At 46.5% G+C, this 23,811-nt stretch overlaps 1 protein-coding gene across 15 annotated transcripts in view; it reads right to left on the bottom strand.

Annotated features, from left to right (window-relative positions):
* Window positions 1–23,811, bottom strand: part of LOC1273326 (dipeptidase 1) — a 127,285-nt gene that overhangs the window by 34,817 nt on the left and 68,657 nt on the right. For 12 of the 15 annotated variants that reach the window (XM_061644820.1, XM_061644822.1, XM_061644821.1 and 9 more), the window contains one exon: window positions 7,229–7,270. The gene's annotated coding sequence lies outside the window, so the exon portion shown is untranslated. The remainder of the gene's footprint in view (window positions 1–7,228; window positions 7,271–23,811) is intronic. The other 3 variants (XM_061644819.1, XM_061644825.1, XM_061644829.1) reach the window with 1 other exon arrangement.

Genomic DNA, 23,811 nt, shown 5'->3' with positions numbered 1-23,811 from the left:
GTATTAAAATGTTGCTTTTCAGGGTTTCTGTGCCTTTTAGCCTAAGGTGGTAATAGGTAGCATGTAAATGATTTGCCTGCTTTGTTCCTAGTAACAGGGCCCATTTTCTGCAACAGTAAGCTTCTTTCTTTCACACTCCATGTCAATATGCAACCATGTTCGGGTAAGGCTAACAAGCCCCCGGTATGTTCCCGTACAATGAATCATTTAATAACGCTGCACATCAGTGTAAAGGTTGTAGCGTCGAGCAGTTCCAAGCACAAAGAAGTAGCACCTCGCTCTCTTTCTCTCCCTCGCTCCCGGGTGAGAATAAACATGTTTCCCCCTTTTCCACGAATAACGAAGCATTTGGCTGGGCAAGATATGAAGGGCCAAACAACATGAGCAGCAACACAAATGCAAAAAAAAAAAGAAGTGGCTCATCTTCGCCACCGTTACACACTGCAGGGATTATTATTTACCTCGTTCGCACATGTGAACAACACACATGCACACACACGCGCGCTTTGCCACGTTTTGCCTCCCAGACGCCTTTATGCTCACATTCGTACGCTTTCACATTCGTTTTGAGGGATGGATATTACTGCTGAGCAGAGTTATTTTTTTCTTTCTGTTCTGTGCTCTTTCCTCGTCAGCATGTGTTTTTGCCTTTGTTGTGTGCCCGCCGTGCCCGTACTCCTGCCAGCGCTTTGAAGCGATTGTTTTCGTTTTGCGAACTACAAATCTCGCACAAAGAACCGACAGAACGGTGGGGGTAGCGCCAGCGCCGCAGCATAGTGGCAGCCAAATGGCCATCGCAAATGAATGTGCGCTGGTGCGCCTTTGACAGATAGACGAATGAATGGAATGGAGTCGTTGTTGTCGTGTCGTGTCGAGTAAACCTCGTTAGTGAGTGAGTAATGGAAATGGTGCAGATTCGTACACCTGATCGTACGTGTCAGTGTCGGAGATTTACGGTTCCGTCCGTGCTGGGCCTGGACGGGGAGGCCGACGGCGAGGAGGAGAGCGTGAGAGCACGGCTATAAGCATAAGGTAACGTTTTGCAACATCCAAGCGGGGCGCTGACCGGAGGTAACAAAAAACAAAGCCCGCAGTCACCAAACGATGGGCGCAGTGCTATAAAGCGGAATTGAATGTAACTTTTGAGCTCGTTCGCCGGAAGATTTAGTGAGCAAGGGTGGTTGTTTCGTCCGTTTCGGTAGTGTAAATCAGAATTAATCAGAGCGTAACCCGATCACTGTTCGGATTTTTGTACGACTTATACCGGCACAGTTTGTGCAGAGGTATTCCAAGAGGAATTCCAATTCTATTATCACGTTAGGGTATGATTGTTTTTTTTTTTTTAATTTCCAAAAAGGCAAGCAATAATGCTATAAATCAATTACGTTCGGCAAAGGATCAAAGCAGCACTGCAGCACAAATCCACGAAATTAACCGTTCGTGACCGTTTGATGATTTTTCGCCAGCGCACCAACGCCCCCCGTGTTGATTTGCCATTTGCCACGTGAGCATAAAGTGGCACGTGGGGCGGCAAAAATTGTCACCTTGTGCGCGCGTGTGGCGCTCACAAATTGAAAGGTTAAAACACACACTGACCGAACGGGCCCGACCGATTCGCTCGACTTCCGCCTGGAAGCACCACAAAATCGCCCAACTGCTGACAAGTGTGAAACAAGCGAAACAATGGTGCGAGAGAAAGCTCTGTGGCGGCGCGGGGCAGACGGGAGGGGCGAGAAACTGTTGTCAAAGTACGAAATGTTTGCCACGGGAAGCTTCCGCGCGTATGCTGAACGCTCCTCCGTCCCATTTGCGTTGGCGGTGATGTACTCGTATCATTTGCATATAAATTATTTGATTGCAAATCGAGTTTTGCACGGGTGAAGCGCCTGTTCCTGTGTCGACCCCAACTGGGAGGCGTTGATTACACGCTGGGAGGAGCAGCGGTGTGCTTGTCTTTCCGGTCCCGAAATCAACAGCCAACAGCCACGCGCGTGATCCGCCAGACAGCGCAAGTAGAGTGTCGCCGGGGTAGAGTAGGGTAGGGTTCACCGCCAGTCACGAATTTTCACCGAATGCGTGTCACGAAGCGCCATGAATCGTTTCGCCTGTCAGACGGTAATGTCTGCTGAGGTCGGAACCGGGTGACACTGTCAATTAAAAACTGAATGTGTGTGTATGTATGTGTGTGTGTGAATGTGACGTCGAAAAATAGCGAAATCTCTGCCGCTCTGGGACGCCCACGACGCAATGGGAAAGTTGTGCGGTCGGGAGCAATGGAGTTTTGTTATTTCTGTTCCTAGAAAGCAAGGGTGGGTTGCCCTTTTTTTAAAGCTGAAACATTAAGTCTCGATGGTGATGATGACAGCAAACTGCTAATTAATATGCTCCGGATGAGTTTAATTATCATAAATCGTGTTTAGGTGTAATGAAACAATTTCGTGCGCTCGCAGAGATCGTAATGCACTTAGTGCTATTTCTTAGAAATGAGACCAAAAAACGTTTATACTGGAGATGTGTGGCTGAAAGAAAAGCGATCGAATGGGTTGATTTTTTCCAGGTAGCAATTTTGATGAAACTCGCGCAGAAAAGCATATATGACGCTTTAACGATGCTCCTCCATCAGCGCTAGCACTCTGATTGATCATTAAATCACAAAAGAGTAAAAACAGTGTGTCAGCACTGTGAGTCACAGTGAATTCAAGCGTGTGGTACTGTGTAACATGAATTAGATTTTACTTGGAAGCTTTTTACTGTGATTTAAATTATTGAATAGAGTATTTATTTCTATACATTTTCATTATTTGGAAAAAGTCATCAAGAACAATCGTTTCGTTGAGTATCATACACATCAGTTTTGATTAACTACTTACACAACTTTAGTGATCGAGTGAAAATCTCCGTGAAACTATGAGTTTTTAATCCATATTTTACACTTTTTTGTCGTATTTAACATTCAAGGAAAATTGGGGTGGTCCCGTAGTACAGTCGTCAACTCGAACGACTTAATAAAATGCCCGTCATGAGTTCAAGCCTTCAATGGACAATCCACCAGTTGGATGGACTGACTATCCGCCTGCATGGTAATGAATTAAATCTCGAAAGCCTGTATAGGCCGGCATGTCCGCGTAGGACGTTACGTCAAATAGAAAAACATCAAGGAAAAAAATATTTCTTTCGCCAACTGCATTGTAATCAAAACTACTTCCTATACTTCTTAATGTGTAAATAATGGGGAACAACATAACCCAAGTGACATTTGTTCTAAATTTTTAACCTTGATCTGCTCGAATGATGCTCGAGATACCAAAAAAATATGGATTTGCGTGTGATAAACCGTGTAGAAAGTATCAAAATTTCGTTTGTGCGTGCGAATGATCTTCTTCTATTGGATGAAGATGGCGTCCAATTCGTTTTAGATTAATTTGCTTGAATATTTGGCGAAAAAAGAAGGCACCGCAATTGACATTTTCGAGCACAAATAATCGGGAATTTGAGCCTTAAACTGGAGCCTTAAACTTTCCTTAAACTGCACCAGTTTAAGGGAATTCAGAAAAAGTCCTTTAAAATGAACTGTGATGCGGCTTTTTCGTTACTTTCTTCTAGATTCGCTCGGAAATGATGTTTCCTATCGTTATAGTTGGTCATGTTCCCATTTTATACTTCAATAACACCCATTTTTTATAGAATAACGTCACACAAAATTCGATTTTGTTTTTCATCTAAAAACCATGGTTGCTCATATGAATGAAAAATGAGCTCGACGACATCGACCATCGATAGAGGAACGTCTAACTTACGAACTCACCAAATCTTGGCGCTTTCAACACACTTGATCACACACAAATCCACAATTTCAAGCGTATGGAGTACTAATCGAGCAGATATGGGAGAACAATTTCGAGCAAATGTCACTTAAGTGGGAAATTTCGTACGGCGTTATTTGGTGAAAATTTGATGGTTTTTTTTGTATAAAACAAACTATACGATCAGTAACAAGCATTGGAAACGTTATTTTCCAAAGGATAGAGAAGAAAGCATCGAAAAATACACTTCAAAGTCGATTTTAAAGGGCTTGTTCCAAAAGTCCCTTAAACTGGTGCAGTTTAAAGGAAGATTAAGGGGCCAGTTTAAGGGAAATAGCTCGAAACCTCGATTTTAGAACTCGAAAATGTCAATTGGGAAAGCTTCATTTAGTATCTCATGCTGTACATTTTGATGGTGTAGGATATGTGTAGTGCTATAGCCAAATTAAGAGCTTTGAATGATATGTGTAGTAGTCATAAAAAAGCAATATTGAACGTTCACTTTCATACAATCACTAAATATTTCCCATTGATAGATTGCTGCTTGTATTGTCAAGTGTATGTTTAACTATTCCTGTAATTACGCCCATAAAGTCGTTGTTCGTCCATACCTGTGTCCTTGCAGCGCTCACCACTTAAGGTCTAAGGAGCTTCCCAGTGCCACTGCTCGCTCTTGCGCTAGCAGTTTGCCATCGCATTTCGGACCATCAAGCCTTCGAAGCTCGGTGAAAGCCTAATAATTCGTCGAAAGAAACTACACCATCAGGTGTGTAAATTAAGTGGCACATGAGACTCCCCCTCCTCCCAGGAGGCATAGCAGCAACACAAGCCCCGAAGCAGCACCACATCGCCTTGCTGCTTCCTTAGGCTACGGTGGCTGGCTAAAAGCATGCAATATCCTCGGGCAAGCCACTTACCCCGGAGCGGCATAATGGACGAGCCAGTGCCGGCAGCGACGAGCGATACGGAGCATTTTAACAAGATGTTAACAGTCAGAAGCTCCCTGCAGTGACAGGCGGGGGAAGGGCAGCGTGAGGGCAATTGGCGAAAGGCGAAACAACAAAAACCGGAAGCATTTGGTTCGTTAAACATCCGCCCCGATACCCCGCTAGCACGCCCTGTCAGCCCTGCCCAGTAAGGGTAGATTCACTTACGTTTCGAACGTTTCGGGCTCGGTTTTTGTTGATTATCTTTCGCTTAGAAGAAAAACGAGCCCACTCCGCTATCAGCATAAATCTGACACACCGGTTCTTGAGGGATGCGCTTGGCTTGGGTGGGTGTGGGTGTGTTCAGTCCCCGTTTGCATGGGCGCGCGCGTGTTTGAGGATGTCTGCTAATAAAAAAACAGACACACACACACACACACGACAACAATGGTTCTTTGGAACGAAACGTGGCGAGATGAGAGATAGAGGCAGCAAGGATAAACCCATGAACGGTTGGCAGTTAGGGAAAATATTTACCCACGGGGTTTAATTAAACGCTGTCGGCACGTGAGAAGCGGCAAATGACTCCCGCAGTTCAACGGCCGCTCCTGCCCCGCCGGCCTCTCACCGGTCTCCAGAAAAAAAAGGTTCGTGACTATTTGCACATACACACACACACACAAACACGCTGGCTGGCAATCGTGCATGTTGCTTGCAGCCTTCCCGTGTGCACACGACAGCCGTGCCTCACCGTCGACCGAGTTGAGGATTAGTCTTTCGCACGGAAGGTTTCCACCTCGAACAGCGCGACTCACCTGTGTGCGTGTGTGTGTGTGTTGTTCGTGTTGTACCTGTCAGCTAAAACGGGGGAGGGGGCGGGATTTGAGCACGGCCCGCCAAGAGCCCCACGGCCTGGCACAAGCACAATGAAAAGCGAAAAGTAGTTTGAAGATTTTGAAAATGAAAGGCACACCTGAAATGGAACAGACAAGCACAAGCGGTGTGCTGCGTGAGGGTGAACGCTCCAACCATCGCCCTTGAAGGGTGCAAAAGTTTTGCACCCCTCCCCTTTCGCTGCCGCCGCACCACACGAAACCTCGTCACGATTTGTACGATCGTTTAGCGAATTGATGAAATGGCTGGGGAACTGCCGGGGGAGGTGAGCGCCAAACCGTACCACCGCAATGTAAATAACGATGAAAACATTCCCCAGCCAAGTCAATCACCCGTGGCTTAGTGCAAAAGTTGGCCAAAGTTCAATCGACCGTGACCGAGTATCGCGCAACCAGGACGGTGTGCCGAGATGATGTATTGGCGGTCGGTAAGGTCGACGTCGTGCAGCCCCGGTCTCTAGGGCGAGGGGACCGGTGCCGGCCTGCCTGCGCAGGAGCTGGCTCTTAAAGTGTTTTTTCAAGTGGGAGAGACTGCGCTTCGGTGGAATTTAAATGCCGGCTCGCCGGTTTAATTGAGTTATGTTTGTTTGAATGTATTTTCTTCGAATGAGTTCACAAATGTTTGTTATCATCGTTTGTAAGGGGAGACCTTCTCTAATATAGGCAAGTATGAAGCATGTACCGAGTGTATCACAAACTGCACAGACATTGCAACTAATTGGAGACAACAAATCTTGGTTTATAATTTCGGTCATTAAATTATAAGTGAAGTGGCCCCGTGTTTTATGCTCACTCACACCGCTTTGCCCAGTGAGAAACAACCCGTCCTTCGAATGATGGAAGCGGCTGGGACCGGTTGGGTCAAATTACAACCACTCACCCATCCCCGTGGGAGTCGGCATGGTGCAATAAAACCAGAGAAGGGCACATCTTAAACAAGTCCTTCTCGCAACCGAGTGACAGCTTCCCGGTTCCTGACGGAACAGGCAACGGTAAGTGTTTCAACAAATTTAGCTAGTTCCTCGCCGGGCCAGCGCTCGACGCTGGACCCATCAGTCTTTTGGGTCGCGTTTCATTTTACGATCGTCTTTCGCGTACCGCACAGTGCAGAATAAAAGCTCCGGGACTGAAAGGTGGTTTTCATATTTCTACCCACAGCGCCATAGCCATAGTTTTTTGGGCTTTCGCATGGCCCGGTGGAAGGCGGGTGGCAAATGGAAGCGCTGTTTTATTTTGCGCTCCTTTACAGTACACCTGATACCCGTCCAGTAATGTTGTTGCTGCTGCTGACGTGGCCCCATCCTGTTTCGCATTCATTTCTGCTGGTGTCACTTTTAATGAAACCGAATTTCTTTTTAAACCACCTTAATGGCTTTTTCTTATCAACGCCGGACGAAATGTCTCATTACACGGGTGTGCGGTGCGCTGTATTCATCTTTGAATATGTCATTACGATGGCCGGGCGAGTAAAGTGCAGGACATGACTTGTTTGTCCGGTGTTTTAATGGGCTTCTGGCCGTACGGCACAATAGTTTTTGCAGAAGGCAGGTGGCAAAAAAAACAGCGGGGTAAAAGTAGAAAATAGAGTCGTAAAAACAAAACTTACCTTACTTTCAAACCATAAATGATGAAGCAGTTCGTGCAAAATCTGAAAAGAAACAGAAACATTTCCGTTAGTCAAAAAGGAAAAATGCAAAGGGAACAGCAATGTAATGAAAAATGACTGCTTTTATAAGAAGAATAGCATACGCTCGGGCTGATTGCATAAAAACATTCTACGCGAATTCATAGTTGGAATGGAAATTAACACAAAGCGCCTGAAGATATGCAATTCGAAGCAGGTAAATACTCATTTTAATGTTATGGCAATTGACATAGAATTTCGATATGGCTCCTGTAGAGCACCTATAGACGCAAGCATCCCTTTGAATCAGATTTGATCCCTTGTTAATGTCCCTCCGGCAATGATTCAAATCTGACTGCTTTCGCAAACTATTCACATCTTAACACTCAATAATGCCGACTGGTGGCTAAAACCTTGAGCTAGGACTGACTGTTTGAAAGCTTTCCCAGCACCCTGTTTGCACCTTTTATTTGACAAGGGAGCATACGTCTGTTCCCGTCGGCAATATCTTTGCCATATTATTTGCCTGCACCAGCATCGGCCCCGGCGGTCAATTCAAATTCGTAGAAATATCTATCCAACGTTAGTCTTGGCAAAGTAGAGCAATGCGAAGACGTGCCCAGTGATGGAGCAGATCGAACGCATCCCTTTCGGATCGGATTTGCACCAAAGGCTGAGAAAATCACCGTGACGAAGGCAGGCCGGCGACACGTTGGGGATGGGTTTCATCCCGATTCCATTAGCCGGTTTTTTCATCCGATGTGCCGGTTCCTCGTAGTACGATTGCCCGTGCACTAGTGGCGTGTGGAAGGAGCCCACGTCTGCCACTGCACGAACGAGACTGTAGCAGCGCAAGTGAAACGTACCACGTCGGGTGCAACCGTCCCCTTTTCGAGGTGACGCATAATCCTCAGATAATTTGCTAGCGATATAGCTTCGAAGCAACCTCCAGCCACGTTTGACTAGCCCGAGTGGTTGTGGGCAGAAGCGGGCATGAATGAGCTGGTGGTTGGTTACCTTTTTTTACGGTAGCCCCAAGGCATCGGTCTCGGGAAATGAGATAGACGAATGCGCATCAAGGCCCGGAAAAGGACCGGCCGTTCGACGGTAGAAAGGGTTTTCATCAATCGGTCACTTCGGAGGCTCGAGGAAGGACGAAATCTGCCTGGGGTGAAATAGAAACAGAAAACATTTATCTATTTCCTCATCGTCGTCGTCGTCCTCGTCGTCGTCATCGTTTGGGATGCCATTGCTACGGTTGCTTTAGCACTTTCGTTCTTTTTTATTATTGTTGTTGTTGGGATACCGGTTCCCAGTGCCCAGTGGCGAGTGTTTATCACCGGAAATTCACATTCCGATGTGTTCGGCTGCCGGAGAGGATTATTCAAGCAAAATAGATTTGGTGAGCAATTTTTTTTTATATTCTATCTTATCACCAGTACCAGACTGGGTAGCTCGCATTCTTGCGCCTGCTGAAGATGAAAAATCTTTACATTTTTATCGCCCAAAAAGGACTGCAAGGGAGACAGTACAAAGGTACCTGCTAGCAGTAGGCATTCTGTTATTCTTTATTTCGATCGTTTTGCCGATCGTTTCGAATTGAAATGTGATCCTTTTGCTTTGCACTCCTTTGGCACGGCCCAAAGTTTTGTGGGCATGATAGCGTGGGAAAAACATTTTATTTGCACCCTCCCTTTGCATCTTTTCCAAAAGCAAAGCAGGAAATCCCTTCGGCAGGAATATTATGCGGCACAAAATCACATCATCGGGTGCGGTGGCTTCGTTTAAGCTGAGGTAAAAGGAAAGTTTTGGTAGGCTGCTGCTAAAGTCTGGGGGAATATAGGGGATGCAAAATCGGTCCTTCACCGTCACGTAAAGCAAATCAACGTGTTTGAACATTTGCACGAACGAAAATTTGTCCCATTTTGTTGCGTTTGTGAAATGCAAATGAAAGGAAAGAAAAAAAACCCTAGAGAACTAGTTAAAGATTTCGATTGCGAGCAAGAAAGCAACAGCACCTGCAGTTCTGCTTGCCGTTGAAACGATTTATCTGTGCACGTGTATTTTGAGCATCTAAACCAGGCCTAGGGTAATCTGATGCACCGGAGTCAGCATACGATGGGAGCGTCTCTGTCGTCACAAATTACCCTTTGCGAGTGCAGCACTATAGCATGGCTCCGAGGCTCGAGGGCTTTGAAATTTGAGCTCGACATGATTGAGCACGAAACACCACGTCCCTGCTGTTTGAAGATCGACAGAGTGAAGTAATCATTCTTCTTGCGTGCGCTGGAATGAAGTGAGCTCGCCTTTCTGCAGTGACGTGACTAGATCCGGAGTGTTTCGGAATAGAGCATCCCATCCTCTGTTAGTGGTCGAGGTCGCGTACATTCTTCCCTGCTAGAGTGTGTGTGTGTGTGTCAAAGCAAGTAGAGATGAAGGTTCGATGGAGTAGAAGTAGAACCGGTAACATATGTATGGGATCTTGCCAGTCTGTGACCACCGTATGTGTGTGTGTGTTTACCCTATGTGCCATCGGAGCTCCATTAACTAGATTCGACTTTTCTTCGGGTTGTACGGTACGGTACGGTAATAGCTTTATAAGTGATGAAACATAATACGCTTCACGATGAGAGGGGAGGAGCGTTTCGGTCGTGCGAAAAAGGAGTACTGCCGTGCCACGTACGAGCAGCTTGAAACTTTAGACTTTTGTTTCCCACACAAGATGCGGATCCAGTTCGGGAGTTTGGGTTGAGCGGTATGGCAACAGCCGTTTAGTTAAGCTTTTGCCCGATAGCGGAGTGAATTCTCTTAAAGCGTCCGTTCCTATGGCAGCCAGTTTCGTGCCAGTTTAATACGTTATTGGTTCGCAATCATTATCCCTCGTCGTGTGTAGCAATCAATCACTCACGCGCAGGTAGCAAAAAACCGACATGCTATTATGTTATTCGAACAATTTACTAATGTAATGCTATCGGATCCGTCACGCTGTTTGCGGCCAGTAAATAATTACAGTGATTGAAATGGTAATCACCGTCTGATTCTACCCCTAGCAAGCGCGCTAGAAATAATTGTTCTCGATTGAGAACCGGTACAATGATGAAGTTTAGCGAAAGCGCGGGGGGTATTTTTAATACGCCCCAATTAAGCCCTGGCGTAATTAGCGTCGCGTTGTTTTGCATAATTTCCAAACCAACTCCATCCAGTTTCGTAATCGGTTTCAGTCGGTTTGTCTAGCTTCGTTTGAACGGGATGCTAGCCCGACGGAACAACGGCCAACAGCATCCATCCAGCGAAACGATCCATCAACTGTGCTGCCAGACGTTGGCCGATTTGCGGGGTGCTTCAATGTACGACCATTATCGTACACGACCAATCAATGAACTATCGGGCGAATAAATAGCATCAACAAATCTGACTCATTACACGCCAAATGATGGTTCATTTCTCTTCGCCAGACGACGCACCGGTCGGTCGGATGGGCTCGTTACGCGGCACGCTCGAACCGTAAACAGGTGAGGGCCTCTGTTAGCACAAACCCCCAGCTCACGCTAAAAGGGAGCAAGAATTAGAGCAAAAACAATCACGATCACGCCCGCCCGCCCCGGGTGGATAAAAGGCCGTACTATGGGGTTGGTTTTTTGGATGCCGGGTTTGGCCGAACTACTTGCAGCAGGTGCGTCCCGGCGCACATGTACGATACCGAGCTGTCTGCCGATGAAGTGGTGAAGTGGCCGCGGTGGTAAAGATTGAACGGCGATACTTTATCTTCACCCTCGTTAGCTTCTCCCAGCTCAGGCAGCATCGGCATCCATCGGACTCTCTTAACGGCAGCAACACTTCACTTGGAGTTCTGCACTCAATAGCGCCTAGCTGGACCTAGGCACCCAGAGCAAGCGGTGGAGTGGTGTGTTGGGGGGAGGAGAAACGCTTCAGGCATGTTTGAGAGTTCATTGGGCAGCGAACGTACGGTACAGGTACAGGGTTAAATGTACCGTGACGGGAGTTTGGTTCACTGTAGGCTGGAAGCGAATCTCACCATTCCACTTGCACCTGTGTGGCCTCCTGGCTGGCCTGGGCGGGCTGGTGGATGAAGAGTTTATGTTTGGCACAATGAGGTTCATAAAATTTCACTTCCGCTTGTCGGTGAGGGTTTTATTGACGCTTTAGTGTATTGATGGTGTGCACCATTTAAGGGACGCTCGAGAGTCTTATTTGTGGATATAATTCGGTACAAATGAATGTTTTATGACAATCGGGGAAACATACGATTAGTGACACACTGACCGTTTAGGTTTGGTTTTACGCTTTCATTTAATGGTAAAAACATTCCACTATTTCTATGAAAAAAGCAAAAATAGTTTTTAAACACTTTTACACTGAAATAAAGCTCGACACATTTACAATACAAAACGTAACCTGTTGCACAACCTGCAGTCTGTTCAACTTATCGACCTTATACACATTATGCTAATGCTACAAACATTCCACCCGCTCGCTGTGCAGCATCTGCTGCTTTCCAATTCCAATTTGCATCATAACGAGAAACAATTAGCTTCGGAAGAGCCAGGCGCGCCCCAAGCAGTTAATAAAGCACCCGTCCAACGATCGGGCAGACAGAGCAAATTGACATTTCTGCCCGTCTCGTGCGATTAATAATGTCCCTTTTCGGCCGGCATGCAATTAATCTTTATTTACGAGGACGCCCGAGATCCTTCGAGTCGGGTTTCCTCTTCTGCGAATCGCTTTATTGGGCGGGGGTAGATCGTAATTTGAGCATTCCGCTGGCCATCAAAGAAGGTGATCTGATGCGCCGCAGCACTTGAACGGCCAGCACGCCACCAAGGCTTCATTTGTTTGTCGATTTGAGTGTATGTTTTTACCACCATCACCTTACGCGTTTATTGCTTTGTCAGCGCCCCGCACCCAGCAGCGAGCAACGGTAACGGTCATTATTGAATACGAGACCGAGAAAGGTGAACGACTGGAGAGGGGCAAAGGAAATTTTAATTACTTGTTTTACTCTCTCCCTCTTCCATTATGCTTGCCATCCTGCTTCCCACCAAGATGGCATTCATTCGTTTGCATGCGACGAATGGTGAACTTGATCCACGATCTAGGCTGGGAAAGACATTCCCTGGGGTTTGAGTGGCACCGTCTGGTCGCAGGAAAAACACTTCAAACAGGGAAATTGAATATCGATTTTCAAATTAAAACAATCCAAGCAATTGATTAATTGTCACACCCGTGGCGGTAGTCGACGTTCCAGTGCCATTTTCTGTGCTGGTAAAGGCACACGATCCAGGTAGTGTCGTCGCGTTTGTTGATTGGAAAAGAATTCCGCGAAATGAGTTTCCACTTTCGTCGTTCTATCGCATCGGTTGGGGAGCAAAAGTCAATTGGTCGTGTTTTGGTGGAAGTAGAATAAAAGTAAAGGTGGCATGACTCGAACTGAGTGAATTAGAGCGCGATCCATGTTAAGACCAACACGTACTTACGGGTATCCTTTGGTTGGGTCGAGTGTTTCTGTGTGGGATATGTTTCTAAGAGGGAAAATTCTCTTTAATTTCTGTTGAGCAATTTGGTGATGTTTCAGAAAAATAAAACATTAATTTGTTTAACAAACATACGAATGAAAGCTTCCTCAACAAGGATTGCTACTGAAAACAAACGGTTCAAAATAAAATCTGTTTCAATTCTCCGAAAACAGGCACCCCCAACCTGTCCCACCCATAAAATAGAAGAAAACCATCTGGCACACTGATTGCTCCGAAATCGATCACGGTACAGTCGGGCGGGCGAGCTCATTACAGTAATGATTTGTCGAGTGTTTGGGGGAAAATAGAGCAAGAAAAATAAAACCCGTGCGCGCTTGCAACTGACGCAACCGAACGCGATTCCCCTACCGACGGGGTATTTTCTCGTTCTGTCTCTCTCTTTCTCTCGTCATTAGATACTTCTCGTCAGTTTTACCCCGTTTGCCGTGCATTCGATTCCGTGGCCAAAACACACTCCACACAAAAACGTGCTTTCACCGGGCTCCGTACGGCAAAGCGATGAAATAGGAAATAAATCATCACAATCGAAACCCGGCTGCTTGTCGCTAACGAGGGCGAATAGCGATGACATCGAATGGGAGTGATGGGCAGCGGGGATGACGAGAGGGCAAACGTGGTGGTGGTGGTGGTGTCGCTTTATGCCAATGAAAATCATTCGTTGAAACTGTGCCAATCGAAGGCAAAAATGGTCTGAAGCACAGAAGGAGAGAGAGAGACAAGAAACAGGTGGTTGGCAGCTTCGCGGCGACTACAGGTGATTTTGCTCGACCCGCCTTTCGCTCTCTCGAGGGTCCGCTTTTGCCAAAATGAATGGTTTGTTGATAATTTTCACTGAACGATTTTGTCATTTTCACAATCGTCCTTTCCGCAAAGCAACCGAGAACAGGCAGAACAAAGCAGGAAGTTCGGGCCGCCCGAAAAACCATTCAATTTCAACCCCAGCGGCTAGGCGGATTTGCTATTTTCATCATTATCTCACCCGACTGCCGGGCTCGAGATACTTGGCGTTTTTCATTCGCTAGTCAGATGGTTGGTTTTGCGTCCTATTAAAAATAAGTTTTCGTAGTCTCCCACCGTGGCCCATTCAATGGTACCTATTGAGCGGGAAATGAAATGGTGCCTGAAATAAATAATACGCGACAGTCATCTTTCTTTACACCGGAGACACAACCGCAGCAAACAACACCCGCACGAAGCGCACGAAGCACATGAAACATTCGCACAAGCTTTTGGCTTGCTTTTGTGCTTGCTTTCGAAAATCACCTGAATAGGTTTGGAAATGAAGTTTCCATACTGGTTTGGCAGGGACAGCCGATGGGAGCTGGAAGATAGGCACGGGTGCAGCGTTTTCCTGGAGTGTTTGTGAAGAGTCGAAATGAGGAGGTGGTTGGCTTGCTTTTTTGTTGTTGCTGTTATCTGCTCTCCGGCAAAGAGGGAGTAGCAGGCGGACGGATCAACCAAGGGTCGTCTCCGTTGTCGATATCGTTAAAATTCAATCAAGTTTATAATGGCACAGGGCTGTTGATTTTGAGAAACTGTTGAATAATATCGCTCTCGTACGCCATGCGCAAACATCCGTTTAGCCTTGGAATGCGAGAGAGAGAAAGACAGAGCGGTGGAGGGGACGGAAGAAGCCGAAATTCTCCCACTCTTACTGACACACCCACACAGAAAAGGCAATTCGGCTTAATCGCTTGCCCTGTTGCTGGTCCGCTGCTCGATGTTCGGAGTGTGTACGGCTTACCTTACCTCAGGCCTCCGAAGAAAGCAGTGGATTATATCACTGTGCCAATATTTGATCGATTTGCTGCAAAGTCGGGAAGGATAAGGAGGGGGCGCAGTGACGCCGTTGCCCATCTGGGGCCTGGAAGGTGGCGTTGTACATAAATAGAACATCAGGCGTCCATTAGAGTAGGCTTCGGCGTAAACATAATGGCGGGTCGTTTGTGCGCTAAGGTGTGACTGCTGTTCCTGTTTGGCAATTACGTTCAGTGATTCTAATTTCGTGCACAATGGACCTTTGATGGCATATTGCGGAAAAGGGCAATAGCAATTCCGGAAGAGCAGTAATTGATTTTGGTTGATTGCTTTTTTCAGGCGGTTCCGTTGAAAGAATTCAAGTTTAAAAATAGTTGCCGCTAAGCAGTTTAGTGAAATTTAATGTAAATCGCTGTGGGCGCCTAAAGGTAGGCTATCCTGGAGACATTTTAATTATTTTAGCCTGTTGGTAGTACTACTAAGTAGTTTTATTTTCTTTGTTAAAAATATTATTATTGACTTTTTTATTATTGAAACTAAATCTAGGTTTATTTTCAGGTGGTTCACTTCAAATTGACAAAAGAGCTTTCATCAATATACAGCCACGTTGAAGGATTTCGTCCGGTTAGTAATGACCTAAAGCCTCGACCAAAGTAAATCGACAAACACTATAATGAAAACATAAGATAAGAAACAAATACAACCTTAATCACATTTCCAAACCACATACCCATTCTCAAACAGATTCACACTTTTGGCCAAACAAGAAGGCGTCAATGTGAAAGATATCATCACCATCTCCCCCCTCACCGGGCGGCAATGCGTGTTTGAGCGTGTTTATTTTCATACTCAACCGGATACAGCGATCCGAAAGCCCAAATCCTGGACCATCGCGCTCGGCCGGCAGCCGGGCACAAACGGTGGTGAATATTTTATGCTCAATCGGGTCGCTTTCCTTTAGCCCGCCTTATGTTGAACCATTTTTTGTGGTTCGCTGTGGCTCTTTTTCTTATTGGCTGTTTTCGGGTTTTGGCGTGAGTATACCTCCGTAAAGAGTGTTGTCAGCGAGTGCTTTAGCGCGCTATAAATATTTGTGAGACATTGAAGGATTTTCAGCAGAACTTGAAGAATGCCAGAATTCATTTCATCCACGGACAGCCACGGTGCGGTGATGTAAAGGGCCACTCGGGATGGAAAGTTTCCTTCCATCGATGAGTGGAATGAAAAGTAATTCAATAAATCTTGAAACTTCCCAACCAACTCGCCCCCAGCCTCGGCCGTGGACTGGTTGGTTGGTTGAAGTTGATTTTAAGGAGCAAACAGGAATCCTTTTTCCACCCTGCAGCGTTGTGCTCGTGACAGTTGACAACGCACCTAAATTACATTCACACACAGACACACACACATACTGTCACATTTTGGTCGAATGTGCCCGCCTCGTAGAACAGAGGCAATCAATGGTCTACGACGTTTTTTTATATACATTGTGCTCTCAATCCGTAATTTGGATCAGAAAGAGAAGAAACCCGAGCAAACGTAATCATCGAGCTATGTTTGAATTGCTCACTGGCCCAAATTTTTGCGAGTGTGTATGTGTGCGGCTGTGCTCCGTGTCGTAGCGTAATCGACACAAGTCCTTTGGCACAATCTGAGCTCGCGGTTTCGTTGCCGACATTGGTCCCGGTGGTGGAAGGAATTGGGAGCGGCCAAAGAAGGACCAAAAATGATTACGCAAGCAGAAGAACAATTGGCAGGCTGAAGCGTGACCGACCGAGCGTGTGCGAATGTGGCCGGCTGTGTGTGTGTGTCTGTGGATATTCGATGCCCGAAGAGGGTGTGTTTGACTTCCATTTTACGGGCCAGACTTTAGCGTGAAGTGGCTCTCACACGACCCCGTTTGGATCCTTCCCGCCAGCCAACGCCCCATTCTCTCCGATGTCTCAAAAGTGTAGCAAACGTGGACCAAATTAATATAGTTATGAATTATGGGGCCCGAAAAGTTCCGAAAGCACTGGTACCCCTCCCATTGGTAGGGCGGCAGGACAGATTAAACGATTGTGTGTTCGCTTTGGATTTTCGGTGCTTGCGGTTTGCACCGAACATGCTTTCGATAGGAATGGGCAGAGTTGGCAGCTAGCTCATTTTTTAAAGTCAATTACAGCACGGCTCCGCCGAAATGCTTGGATTAGTTGGGCACGGTGACGCTTAGAAAGTTGGCCACCAAAGTTAAGCGTGCCGGGGACGACCCAGCCAAACTCTGCCCTGCTGTTTGCTGCTTAATGTTTGATTAATGGAATTCGATAAAGAAGAGCGCGGTCATAGTCGATGCCTCTGGCTGTTGGTGAGCGGGTAGTGGATGAGTATAGAGGACCGAAGGGGGGATTTTGAACTTGTGTGCGCATTAATTCTGTGAGGTTTGGTGTTCCATTTCATCGCCATGCTAACAACTGTCCTTTAATTACGGAAGCTGTGGAAGCACTTGAATGCTGTAGGTGAGTTGAGAATCTTACCGTCTGGCTGGACCTTTACTGATGAGTCCTTGCTCATACTATTCATCACCCTGCGCACTGGAAATGACAGACGCTTGGTATACTCTACATAGAAATAGCGAGTCAGGCGGAGAGTATGAGAGAGAACGAGCGCAAAAAGAAGATGACACCTTGTTTTTCACCCACATCAAAGAGGCTACCTCTGAAGTAACCCTGTTTGTTCCGGTTCGCTACGGAAGCTGCTGTGCAAGATTGAAAAAAAAAAGAAAGAGGATCAGTAGGTGAGACCGTTGAACTGTTCCCCGCAATTCAAAGGGTAAAAAAGAAGACGAGCATGGTACGGTAGAGTTTCCGAGACCTCAAGTGGTGAAAGTGCGACGACGGCGTCAAGTGATGCGTTCCCTGCTGACAGCTGCAGTTGGCTGTTGGAATTTTTCAAGTGGCATAACACTTGCGATGGCAACAAAGTCTCACCAACGCGAAGCGACTATTGTGAAGAGCAAGCTCGCCGACCCACATCCGTGCCAGATGCCAGGCGGCCACAGGACAACCAGGTACAAATGAGACACTCGATGGAATGATCAGCATTCTGATTTTTGAAGGGATTTTCTTCGCCTTGCAGAACGTACGTAGTCGTTGTTTACTTACTGAACGGTTGATTCGTACGAGGTAACGTTCTGGCACGGCCACTTAAAGTATACATGGCTAACCACGAAGCAGCAAACGGTACACGACTCCGGCGAGTCATTTGAAAACACATAACGCAGCGTATACACGTACCTTCAATGCGCAAATATTCAGCGCGACACGCCGTAAGCATAAAGCCCAAGCATCATCACCCAACCTCGCGCACCCTCCACACCGAATTGCGATGATGTGAGCTACGAAGTACATTTGCTACCGTAAAACGAGCACACATATTCTGGAGCACGCAAAACAGTGCGGGGAAGTCACCTTAAGAGTGTTTTTATTTTCGCCCCTTCAACGCTCCTACGCTGCTGTCATTCGCCGACCTCGGCTTTCAGGGCAGAGCAGGGCCCAAGTACGGGCTGTCAGTACGTCGTCTCAATCCACTAGCTAGCAATGGCACTGCTGGTGGCTTTGCTGGATGAACCCTAATTTATTTAATTTAAAGATTACTGCTGGCTTTTTCTGCCGTGGCGGCATCTTCGCTCGCTGAAGTCGTTTCAGGATCGTTTGAGCCGTGTTTATGATGATAGAGCTCAGCAGCTGTGAGCTGTGTGGGCTTTTGGCGTTGACTGGTTACATGTGGCGTGTACATGTGTGGCTAGGATTATGGGATACGGCATTACGCCCGTACGTTCATTGATATTTACCCGTACGTGATAGGACGTAAGACCGGCGGTGGCCGGTTGGCATTGTGGGTAAGAAGCTCAAACAGCGAACGCAACCAACAAACAATCAACCAGCGTCAATCTCACGCCCCGCTTGTTCATTCTAAATTCGAAACAAATGGTATGTTTGCCCGTACCAATCACTCTACGCAGATCAAACATGGCCACAGTAGGAGGCTGCACCAGCTGCAAAACCGTATACACCTATCAATCTCACGGCCGTTTATTTGCATGCTCGTTCCTCCTGCTACACGTTGATTACAAACAAGCGTAAATATAGCGGGAAAAAATTCTACCGTGTGGTTTTTTGTATTGCGCTGCCACCGGGAATTCTCTTTACCGGGGCAAAACAATTCCACGTGATTGTGTTGCATTGAAGCGATAGAATTGATAAAATAAATAAACGCAAAATGTAATCGCAAACGTGAAAGCGACGATTTTATACGATTGAGTGACTGTGCTTTTTTCAGTCTGCTGGACAACAGCTCGATTGTCGTTGCTCAATTTTTCGCCCGGTCTGGTCTGGTAAATGCTGAGTGATTCATATTTTTATCCGTGCACCATTCGCGCTGATTTGCCGCAAGGTGTCAGAATTTGAAGGGCACTGTCTCTCTCTTCCGTCCACTGTCGTTCTAGGGGTGGAATTCCCCGAATTTGCAGGCCCAGTGACAGCCAGGCAAGCAAAAAATGGGGCAGCGAATTGTCTCTTCCACCGTCGAAATTGTACCAGATCAGCAGAAATCAAAAACTGCTTGTTCCGCGCACTGACCAGGGGGCGAGGCTGGAAACGCTTTGCGTTAAATCTGATTCACGGAATATGGAATTTGAAGCACGTTGCTTTGGGGGAGCCCTGTTGAGCTCCAACTACCAGAGAGCAGTGATCGTTTAGCGGTTATATGATTTCAACACACACACACACACACACACAGACACACATACTTTTGTCTTTAAGGGGGGAAATTCCATCGTTATTTTTCCTGAATCCACGAATGAGGTTCAGGAGGCAAGTCATCTGAAAATTGAGCGTTGCTGAAGGAACGCAAGGTGAGTGAAACATTGCTGAAAATAACAGGACGAGAGGTTTGGCTCACGAGGTGGACAAATTCCTAGAGCAAAAAAAGGTCACAATCCAACACAAGCCGCAGCAAAAAGACGGAATTGCCTTTTGTTTGTTTAATGCTCAAATGAACAAACATCAAGCGGAGAAACATACATTTGCCAGCACAACTCTCCAACCAGCCGGGCCTTTGCGATCCTTAGCTGCTCTAGCTCAACGACACTCAAAGCATGTACCGATGCCATGGGGAATGGTGGCATTCCACCGGCAGCTAAATAAAAAAGGCCAGCATCAGTAAGGCAGGAAAGGCAAATAAAAATTCGCCCAAAAAGTGTTCGTTACTCGTTTATTTAATTATGCGTCCTTGGACTTCCATAAAAGCTCCATCGTTGGTTTCACACACGGAAACACATCCGCAAGCGAGTGAAGGGTAATTGTTATGAGAGCTTTTTTGTCCTTTTGCATGTTTCGATGTGTTTTGGTGCATGCAATATTATAACATAATAATTTCTGCAACGAACATTTACTACAACCTCGTTCAGTTTATGTGCACGAAGGATCAAAAGCATTTCTGCTTAATTTTTAAGCTATACTTCGATTATCAATGGCCGTGTAATACACAGCCAGATGCATTTCCAGTGTTTCACCAACTCTACCGAGAAAAGTATGGTTTCAAAACCTTTCAAACAGAGCAAATGTGCAGCAATGTTGCAACTGTTACAAATGTTGCAAATCGCAGTTCCTTGTACGCTGCACAAACAATCAAACATACACACACACACAGAACCGCCACTAGCACTACACTGGCACTGTGGGAAAACATCAGAAGCAGGGAAAAAAAACAAACAGAAAACCAAACCAAACGTAGCGCGCTCGGTATATCCGGTTGATCGATGCCGTTTCGCTTACACCGGCTTGCGTGTGTGTGTGTGTGTGTGGTCGTCGTTGATGCGGAGAACAGCGTTGCATAGGGAAAACTGGGCTTCGTTTGATGTCATTCGAATGCTTTCTGCGTTGGCTTGTGGCACCCGTTGGATCCAGATGGATTGCAGCCAATCGATTCGCTGTTATTAGAAAGTGCACTCTTCACTCGACGCCCGGAACGGGATGGTGTCGATAGAAGAGTGACTGCTTTCCAGACGAGCCACAGACGCGCACAAAATTCGCGCACTCAACTGGCAGCAGCAGCACTGACTGACAGTGCAAGAAAATTCCACCCTACGCTCAAAGCATAAATTTTGTATCGTCATTTGCAAAGCGCAGCGTGTGCCAGTGGCTGCATCGACCGTAGCGTTTTCGGTGCGTCTCCATTCCTGTGGCTGTGATGATTCCAATCCGTTTGTTTTTTGTTCTTCTTCATCGTTCGCTTCCCATTCCACTGCACAGCACACACATATGTGGGTGAGCACGCCAAAAACAGGATACGCTCGGAAGCATCGATTAGATCGAGCTTTCGCGGTGTGCTGGTTCGCCCTGACTTTGGGCGAGAGGTTGAGGCAGCTCGCTCCACGGCTAGCGCTTATGAATTGGTAAAATTCACCCTTGCCAGACTCAATAATTCAGCGTGGACCAATTATTTCAGCAGATTTTCAACGGAAGCAATCATCGCATTATTTATTCGACCAAACTAAGGCCGGTCGTTCGGTATCGGCCGATGTCAATCGATATCTGCGCGGGTGGCGGAGCCGGTCTATAAATCTGTGCTGCTGCGGTTGCCATGGTGGTGGCTGGCGCCAAATGTAGCCATTTGCTAGCAGCAAGCCAGCTGTGAGGTAATATAAACGTGGCGTGTGTTTTGTGGATGTTTTTTGTATGTTTTTTTATTGTGTCATTATGCCACGGTTGATGTGGAGTTTATGGACTGGATTTTGTGCCGCAGTGCAACATCGTTTAGAGTAGATTTCTGATACCAAAAAGAGATACAAAATTTGGTAGGGAATATTGAAAAAGCGAAGGTAGCTTTTGTTTTTTGAAGTTTTAGACAAATATTTTTGTGAAAATTGTGTAAATAAGTATTGCGCTGCTTTATAGCTCGTTTTGTTTTACAAATTGCTTACATTTAGGAGCTCTGTGATCAGCAATACGAAATTAATGTAGTACTTAAAAAAAAATCTGATACAAATAAAGCATAAATTAAACCTTTTTCTCATAACGTTCTACGGTGCATTTACTATTTAACTAAATTCGTACATGTTTTTCCTGCACATCAATCCGCAAATTCATTGCACAACAAAACTTATAGCGTCGATTTTTCAACAGTAACAAAGATCAAACTGAAACTGCTCACTGACTATAACCGAGTTCAGCCGAACGCAGTCAGTTATTTATGGTTTCTTCAGCAAGTCGTACATCCAAGTCCGTACGATCCATCACCAACCTTACACTACGTAAGGATGAGCCCGGTCGGAGTTCATCCACATGCGACGACGGTACAAAAATCACCAGGTATGAACGTTCAGCAAATTGACATAAATGATGGTGTGCGAAACAGGCAGCTGACCTGAGCGTACGAGCAGTGCACTTGGCATCTTCCGCAGAACAATACAGCGAGGAGCCATGGCGGTGGCCCGTCGTCACAGAGTAACGAGCGAGTACCTTGGATACGGCAGAGTATGAGAAATGGTAGGAATCTGATTGTAAACGGAACGTGTATCATAGTTGTCGAATGCCGACTCGCTACGGTTCGTCCCGCCAGTCGCACGTACTCGCCGGAATGGTTTCTGCCCATTGCTGTTGCCCGATGTCTGGGTGAGCTGCTTTTGATGACGATTGCACTGTGCAATGCAATTTTTGCTGCAGCTAGGCTAGCGTATCCATTACTCTCTTCCCTGCGCGTCACGATACAGCCGCACAGCCCAGCCGAACGGGTCGCGTCCAGCACCGTCCGGTTGCAGCCGGTACAGACAGTGGATACAATGCAAAATGTACATCCTTTGCTTCGGTACGGTTTCCCCGGGAATCGGTGGAGGGGGGGGGGGGGGACCGGGCCCGTCATCTTTGCTTTATTTACTCAAGGCGCATCTCACCGGGGATCGACTCGTTCCCTTCCGGGCGCTACGAAGAAATTGCATCGTAAATGCAGAGCGTGTAGACGACGAGCGTGCGCTGCACGGATTTGCCAACGATAGAAAAACGATATTGAATATTTATTCATGAGCTCTGTTGACGATACCCATTATTGTAATGCAGCGCGGCGCCCGGAGGCTTACACAATATTTTACGAAGGTTTTAACGGGAGCCAAGCTACCATTACTGGCAAAAGAAATGCACGGTACACGGTTGGGGTGGTGGATCGGTGGTCGCACTGGTCGTGTTTAGAATCAACCCGCTTGGTTTAGTGTTGGTGGATGATAAGGTAAGTAATGCAGCTACCTTTAAAGTGCGATTTACGCTAAGCGGATGCTTTGGTGTAAATGTGTGAAAAAGTACGCGTTTGAAAGAGGAAAGTGCTTACGGAACGCATGAATTTGATGGGCGAAAAACGAGCGCTGCTTTGTTTTTTTTGTGAGCGGTTAAACTCAATAACCTTGAAAATATTGTCGAGTAATAACATAAATTGTAATCCTGCCGGAGAAGCATTGTTAAATCGATGACATGCTTGCGAGGAAACCACATTGTCGGCAGGTATGGGAAGCCGACGTACACCAAAGCGACGTGGTGCGGGCGCGCTTGATTCAATAACATTTCGAATAAACGAGCCGCAACCATTTCAACCTTGATAGCCATGCAAACGAACCGGCTACGAGGGCGTGAGGCATATCAGGTGAAAAAGGCTTTTCCTTATCATTACACCCTCAAAAGAAACGGTACTAACCACAACGTCCCATGAGCCGCAGGCACGAACATCCCGTATCCGCTTGCTTTCGGGAACACCATTTCCGTCTTTAGTTCCGTTGTTTATAAATGTGTGTGTGTTTGAGTGGTATAACTACGCACAGTACCCAAAGAGAGGAAGCAAAAAAAACGATCAAAATGTGTCCAAAAACCAGCGTTATCAAGTGGGGGTAAATATGACCATAAATTCCATTAAAAATTTATGCGACATTCACCTTCACCTCGGGCGCCTAGTTTGGAGAGGGACGTGCCTTGAAACGGCAAGGAAAAGCATGGCACGAGGACTAGCAAAGAACTTGCCATAAATATTCACACTCACACTACTCGATTCCCACCATCGCCGGTACACAGTTTATTGCTATTGTGTACTTTCATGCCCGAACCGCTTTGCAGACCGGGTGCCGGGTCGCCTGTTTTCGACTGGATTGTTTCATCCCGGCGCAGGGAGACTTTTTACGTTTTATTGCCTGTTGAGACCTACCTACTAGGCACTTTGGGCGCACCCGCCCAGACGAAT

Source organism: Anopheles gambiae, chromosome 2 (assembly GCF_943734735.2).
Source record: "Anopheles gambiae chromosome 2, idAnoGambNW_F1_1, whole genome shotgun sequence".
NCBI lineage: Eukaryota > Metazoa > Arthropoda > Insecta > Diptera > Culicidae > Anopheles > Anopheles gambiae.
This window is presented reverse-complemented; position numbering and strand designations above follow the sequence as displayed.